The sequence below is a fragment of the Marmota marmota genome, unplaced genomic scaffold, assembly GCF_001458135.2.
Source record: "Marmota marmota marmota unplaced genomic scaffold, marMar, whole genome shotgun sequence".
NCBI lineage: Eukaryota > Metazoa > Chordata > Mammalia > Rodentia > Sciuridae > Marmota > Marmota marmota.
Window position 1 is genome coordinate 22,221,341 of NW_025999977.1, and position 8,136 is coordinate 22,229,476.

The following is an 8,136-nucleotide window of genomic DNA, read 5'->3' on the forward strand; positions in this document are numbered from 1 at the left end:
TCTCAGCAACTGAGGGAGGCCCTAAGCAACTCAGCAAGACCCCGTCTTAAAATTTTAAAAAATAAAAAGGGCTGGGGGTGTGAAGCTCCATTGGGTTCAATTTCTAGTACAAGAACAACAATAATAACAAAAAGCCATAGTTAAACAACTAAAGTGAAAAATGAAAACACTGAAAGCCTGAGTGGGACTGCCATGGGAGAAGAAGTGTCTCCCAAGAAGGGCCCAAGGAGTTCCCAGAGAGAAGGCAAAATTCAGCTCAGGACTAGCTGGGTTCTTGGCATACACTATGAGAAAGAATTTCAATCAAGCACAGACAGAGGTTTACTCAGAAAAGTAGACACACATTCAAGGGAGCATGAGGACAGTCTCAAGTGATTGCAGATACAGTGAGGCATATGCAATCGAGGGATGATGTGATGTGGACCATCTGGAGAGTAAGAGACCCAATTTTGGCTTTCCTGGCTTTTCTTTTAAAGGAAACTTGGTGAAGGGTGGGGACGGAAAGGTATGTAGGAGTGCTATCACTCCATTGATCTTGGGATTCTGATGGTCTGGTCATTCTTAGGATCTTCAAGCTGACTTGGTTTTCATTATCTGATTGGTATATAGCACCCGGAGAATTCCTTAAATTATAGGTTCCTCAGAATATGGTATCTCTCACAGCATAATTGGTTTAGTGGGGGAGTTAATTAACAGTGCACAGGTAGATTTACAGATTTCCCAGGAACTTGGAAGTAACAGGCCTGGAAGAGAGACTCTCTTGACAGACCTGGAAAAGTATGCAGAACTTCTGAATTTAAATATTTTCTTTCTTGTCTTTCTTCATGTCTCCTTCCTATTTCCTATTTTTTTTCTATCCTGCCTCGGGACTTATAACTTACAGGTTCACTTTTGGGACACCGGGGTGGGCCATTTGTTGTTATAGAACCCAGCCCTCAGTGGGACCTGGCATTCCCTAGTTCCAATGCCCATTCTTCCCTCCATTGCAAGCAAACCTGCAGGCTCTGCTAGGGAATGGGGTGGGGGGTGGGGGGCAGTTACCCAGCAATGTGGAGTGTGGAAGGCGCTCAGAGCTCTTACTGCCTCTCCAGCATCTTTCATCTAGTCCTTATTTCAGCCTTAGGTTTCCTTTTACCCCAGTTCCCATGTTACCTAGTACCACTAATTCTTGAAAATTATGAAAATTCTGTAATGTATTTATTTATTTATTTATTTATTTATTTATTTATTTTACTTCTTTCCTTTCTTCACTGGCACTGGACAGCTTTCAAAATATTGTTCTTATCTCTTATTTTTAGCCCCAGAGGTTTAAGTTCTTTCTTTCTTTTTTTTTTAAATACATCTCTTTATTATACCTTTTGTAAATACCTTTATTATATCTGGGATTGCAGGGGTGCACCTGGCCCAGAAATGCCATTTTTTTTTTTCACTCTCTTTCTCTGGTTTCTGCAGTACAGGAAGACTCTCTGTGAGGAGTTTGGAATATGTACCAAGAGCAATCAGCAGAGCTATTACAGTCCACCCCTTTGGCCACTTAACATCAATACTCACCTTCAACCCATATTTTGATTTAAACAATAGCAATCTGAACATGCTTCTACCTAATAGAATGCTTCTACTTTTGTGCAAATGGAAACATGCTCAAAATCTCTCTGAAAGGGGAAATTAGAGTCCCCTTTTTCAGACCCATCTCTGGGCAATGTTAATTCTTCTACTTTAGAAAGAATATCTCTTGGATATTCTGTAACCTAAGAATTATGATATAAAGCTAACCATCATCAGTATACCTTATTTGAAACGAGGAAATGGGGTATTTGTCATCCATAATTATGTGTGTCAGGAAGAAAATATGAGTGGCTGCTATTGTGCCTGTTTTTATAATTGGCCTGAGGCCACTGTTGGTATTTATAACTTCCTTCCTTTGTACTAGCTATTCGGGGTTCATTTTGCCTGTTAATTCAATTAGTGGTGATGGCTAGACATTTTGGACTGCCAGGAAGAAAATCTAAAATAGGTCCTCCCTACCTTTTGTTTTCAAAATGCAACTCTCCTATCAATTCTGGCATTAGGGATAGTTTTGGTATTACAGATTTTCATGAAAAGAGAAAGGTAAATAGGGGTCACGTGTTATGCTTTTCTGTGTTGTTGAGCGTCCCCGGTGAAAATGACAGTTGGACAGCTGAGCACTTTGTGAAAATCAAGCAAATGTGATTTTTTTTTTTTTTTAACCAATGAAAGGAAGACGAACATGCCTTGAGGCTAGCAAGTTCCAAGGCTGCTGTTGTTCATCACCAAAGTTGAAAAATCTCACCTCATGATCCAGAAAGCCACCAACCTTTATCCCCAGATGGCCAACAGGAGTAATTGCAAGCAGAAATAAAGTTGTCCTTATAACAAGCCGTTTTATACATGTAACAGAATTTGTTTCAGTTTTCTCCTCCCTCCCTTGTCAGCCTGAGTTTTCCCTTCCCTCCCCTGCTTGTGTTGCATTTGTACTAATCTTTGCTAAAATACAAACTATTTGTCAACTGATAAGAGATTAGCATAATTCCTTCAGGGGATATTTGTATTTCAGTAGAGGATTCATCTGTCAAAATTAAAGAGTAGAACTTTACTGATGGAATAACAGATGGTGGAATGAACCTTCCACACCCTGACCTGTTTTTGAGCAGAAGGTTCCACTGACTTATAATGCCATTGTAATGGTGGGCGCAGTGGTGCATGCCTGTAGTCCCAGCTGTTTGGAAGGCTGAGGCAGGAGGATTGCAAATTTGAGGCCAGCATTGGCAAGACCCTGTCTTAAAATTTAAAAAAAAAAATTTAAAAGATCTGGAATTGTAGCTCAGTGGTAAAGTGCCCTTAATTTCTACCCTCAGTATCACAAAATACTTGTATAAATACATACATATATACATAAAACCATTGCATTGAGTAGGTCTTTAATATAGATGATAATTAGTGAAGGTATCAGGGTTATATTCATATCTCCTGACATTCAGCTCATGTTCATATCTTATTGTCAAAGAGCTCAAACGTGACATTATTCATTTGTATTTCTATTATTATCAGGCTCAGATTACGTGACTGGTGGATCACTTGGACATTTAGGACACAGAACTCTAGTTTGTTAACCCCAGTCTACATCTCAGACTATCTAGTCATCTACCCAAATTCATACCTTGTCACTAGGAGAACTGGCTTCGGGGAACTAATGGTAATATTCTCAGATCTGTTTCATCTGCCAATTTAAAAACACTTCTTGGTGCCAGTTTCACATTTGGGAAATTCTTCATCAAGGTCGACTTGAGACACTAGCACAGTTTAGATATGAAAAAGCACTAAACATTAGGGATTTTCCAGGAGAGAAAAGGGCAAATATTGAGTAATAACCTAGACTCCAGGACCCAGAGATAGGACTGGTGAAGTCTGAAAGGATTAGTTTGCCTTAGGAGCAGGAGATTGGGGGATGCCTTCGGTGCTACTTGAGAAAATTAAAACACATACCCCATCTCTGCTTTGGGTAAATCCAGTGATGCTTCTACTCCTTAGATTCAGAATCCACTAATTTGGTGTTTGTGATCTTTTGACTTTGGCTTTGTAATGTTGATAAACATAAGGCTTATTAAAATAATTGACTATAAGTAGTTTTCAGAGGTAAACAAACCATTTTAGAAAATAAGCTCCTCTCACAGAAACAAGTAACACACTGAAATTAATTGCACTTGCCTGGTGATTATAACCTCAGAAGGCCCTTCCCATGAAATGTTTTGTTTGCTTTAGATCTCATTATTCTTGGTACTCACGGATTAATTATGTCATACCACACTGTAGCTGAGTTTGTACTCATACCTGCCCCATCCCCCAACAAGCAGCTCAAAACACAGGGTTTTACTCTGGAGACTGTGTACCAGGGTCCAGAATAAAGAAAATCTTGAATCCTTGCTCAGAAAGACAGACTTCTATAAGAGCCTGGTGGTAGCAGTAAAAAGCTTTTATAGGAAGGAAGTAAATGACTTAGGTCAATTATTTGGATACTATGTCAAATAACAAACCAGAGGAAATTGTAGGGTGGGTCAGGAAAAAGGTTAACTGAAAAGACCTTCAAAGTAGATGTAAACAACTCCATGGGAAGTGAATGGACTCGTGGGTCTGGGTTGCCAGGAGCTGAATATCTGATGGATGTGAGAAAATGAACAGTGTAACAATCTAAAAGTCCCAGGGAAATCCATGCTTTGGAAAGCTTTTGGTCATTTCATAAGCTTTAAATTGTAAAGGAGGTTGTCCCCTGAGGAACTGCATACGGATTTCTGAAGTAGGTTTACCTTGAAACTTCCAGAGAGAAGTTTCATATGAACATTAGCCTCAGCATCATGACAGGGTGGGAAACCTGCGATAATGCATGGCCATTCTGTCAGCAAATACCCCTCATTATCTTGGCCTAAAAGGGTTTTATACTGCAACTTAAAAAAAAAAAATAAGTAGTTTAGCTTGCAAATATACCTGTTAGCACCCCGAAGAGAGGGTTTATTTCTAAAAGCTGATGTTGAAACAAAAGATTACAACTATCTATATAAGTGGATGCTTTGCTCTTAGTAAATGAGCATATAAATGCTTAGTATTGTTGTCATCTGTTTTCATTGCTATAGTAGAATACCACAGACTGGGTCATTTACAAAGAACAGAGGTTTATTTGGGTCATAGTTCTGTAGTCTGGAAATATAAGAGCAGGGTGCCCACATCTGGCAAGGGCTTACAGGCTGCATCACAATGTGGCAGAGGGCAAGCAAGCACACCTGAGGCAGGAAATAGGGTCGAAGTCATCCTTTTTATCAGAAACCTACTCCCCAGCATTAACTTGTTAAGACCCATCATCCCAGAAGTGAGACACCTAAAAAACTTAAACTGAGCCACAAATAAACCACATATGGTAACTTTTGAAATAAATACTAAGTTTTTAGAGTTCTTTTCTTTTGAGAAAAGTAATAGGTGAATGATTAGAATGTTTAGAAAATATATTTCCTTATGGATGTATGTGAGAATATATATAAAGGATACATAAGCTCTAGATTATGATTTCCAACCAATTTTAATGCACTTGGTTTATTTTGTTGAAATACTGAATTGAAAGCTGGGGACTTAATGGGTTAATCCATTCACGAGGGAAGAGCCCTAATGACCTAAAAACCTCTTAAAATTCCCACCTCTTACTACTGTTGAAATGGCAATTAAATCTCCAACTGAGTTTTGGAGGAGATATTCAAATCATAGCAAACAAGTTCTGTGCCAAGGAGGCCAGGGAGAGAAGGGTGTGAGGGAAATCAGGGCACTTGCTTGTTAAAATGTTTATTCAAGAAATAAATTTGATTACTAAGTAAGGGGAGGGGGAGGCAGCAAAGAATTCCCTTGCAGGGCGTGGTGGTGCGTGCCTGTAATCCCAGCCACTTAGGAGGCTGAGGCAGGAATATCATCAAGTTCAAGTCTAGCCTCAGCAACTTAGACCCTCAGAAACTTTGTCTCAAACGAAAAAATAAAGAAAGACTAAAAATGTGGCTCAGTGGTAAAATGCCCCTTGGCTCAATCTCTAGTACTAAAAAAAAAAAAAAAATTCCTTCTGTTGTTCACTTTTCAGATCTAGGTCTCTATTTGTTTCTATCATGGAATCAACAACAACAACAACAACTTGATAATATTGGAAATTAATTATGCTAACTGGTTTTTGTTTGTTTTTTCTTTTTTTAATATTAGAAATATTGATAAGATGATTTTACTTTAAAAATAGGTAAACAGAACAAATGCAAATCTTGCTACATCTTCTGCCATCACCATCTTGCAGAACATAAATTTCATTTCAGATTAGAAAGACATATAGCAGATGTTGATCATTATCTAAGAAAACAAGTCATAAAGGATATATTATGTTAAAGAACAGTTAAATGAGACACATTCCCAAGGTCCTTGCCTCATGTCATTTTGTAAACCTTTATTCTAAAAAGGTAAAAACCAGTCCCTATATTTGAGGAGAAAGTGTTCATTCCTGTTATGTGACTTCATATATCTTCATATATGGGAGTCCTTTTATGTTAATTTTAGTTATAATATTGAATATTCTAGCAGTTGGCAAAACATTATAAACAATCATTATATAGGAGCAGCCTCTAGAAATGAGATAATTCATGATTTATATATTTTTTTAATTAATTTTATTTTTTACACAAATGGAGCACAACTTTCCATTTCTCTGGTTGTACGTGATATAGAGTCGCACCACTCATGCAATCATACCCATATATAGGGTAGTAATGTCCATCTTATTCCACCATCTTTCCCATGCCTGTACTCCTCCCCTCCCTTCCCTCCCCTCTGCCCAATCTATAGTTCCTCCATTCTTCCCATGCCCCCACTCCCATTATGAATCAGCATCCACTTATCAGAGAAAACGTTTGGCCTTTGGTTTTGGGGGATTGGCTTACTTTGCTTAGCATGATATCCAGGGGAGCTTAACTACTGAGCTGCATACCCAGCCTTTTTTTTTATTTTTTAAATTTTTTTAGCTAAGTTGTTTAAGGCCTCTCTAAGTTGCTGAGGTTGGCTTTGAACCCAAGTCGCTGGTATGCTAATTGGTTTAAAAAAAAATTTTTGAATGTGCAATTTTCACTTGGGATACTGTGTTTTAGCCCAAAAATGTTATACCAGTCTTCTTGCTCACAAATGTCTCTCTCCATGCTAGACTGGAAGTTTCCTGGGGTTAAATTTCTATCATCTTATCCCTCAAGGTGTTTTGCTCCCTCCTTTCTCTGTAAATAACCAGAATATCTCTGCACAATGCTCTTGTGCTGCAGGTTCTAGAGGCATTGTCTCGGCACTAGAAATCACTTGAAGGCAGCCAAGGCCCAAATTACAAAAATAAGTTGGCATCTGAAATTGTCACTTAGACATTATCCTAGCTACAACAGAACTCTTGAATCGTTTGGAAGGAATTATAAGGAAAATGCAAAGGGAAGCAAGTCTTCAAGTGAACAAGCCAAGGTGCAGATAAAAAGGCCTTCTCTGTTTACTAGTACACTGCCATTGCTTGTGACATCTGCTAATAGATGCCACAAACCTGGAAATGGGCACCCCCGTGGGTCTGTGTGCTTTGGAAAGTACTCTATTAACATCACTGTCTTTGGAACATCAAGAAAATAAATGTGTTTCAAAAACAACCCAAGAATAAAACGATCACATACTCTTGACTTCTTGAATCATTTTCAACTTGGAAATAGAGTCGACGGATGCCAATAGGGAAAATTTCACCATGTTCCAAAAGGGCATAAATCAGATCAGGCATACATCTGAAGGGTTTGAATGGCTTTCAGGATCTCCTGCTGATAATCCAGGAGGAAGCCAGGGCCATCTGGAAGCCCCAAAACAATTCTATCAGGTAAACAGAATGGGTAGAGTTAATTATAGCAGTAAAGAGTGCTCAGAGCATCTGACTGGTAAGAGCTGTGCTGAATGGGACTTCATTTCCCAATGCCCAGCGAACTTGGCTGTGTGGCTGTTTCATTAGGAATAACAGTATAATTTTATTTCTCCCTCTGTAGCTAGAGGGACTGTTTAAACTGCAACATTTGGAGGAGAAGTGGAGAAGTTAACCAGCCCTTTCAATATTTCCTTTTTCAATTTCCCCTGGTCACAAGGCTCCTTTCTCCCCAATACCTCCGCCTAATTACCTCAGCAAGAGCCTCATAGTTGCTTCAAGTCTGACTCCTTTCTGCCTTGCTTTCCTCTGGTGCCTTATGAGTGGTCTGGAAGAACTAGCGTGAAGGTAGTTCCAAGTGTGATCTTTGGACCAGCAGCATTGACATCATCAAACTTGTTAGAAATGTGAATTTTTGTCCTCATCTCAGAACTACTGAATTAGAAACTCTGGAGACGGGCACCAGCAATCTGTAGTTTAACAAGCCCCCGCCCCACTCCATGATTCTGATTCGTGCCAAGGTTGAAAACTACAGACTTAGGGGATCAAGTGGAGTCTCACTTCCTATCCTTCAGAGTTCTCAGTTACCCCTGATCTATCAATTCAGTTCTGCTCTTACTGTTTAGTTAGCACCTCTGTGTTGGGGATTTACATTTGCTCTCTGACTAGCTTGGGGG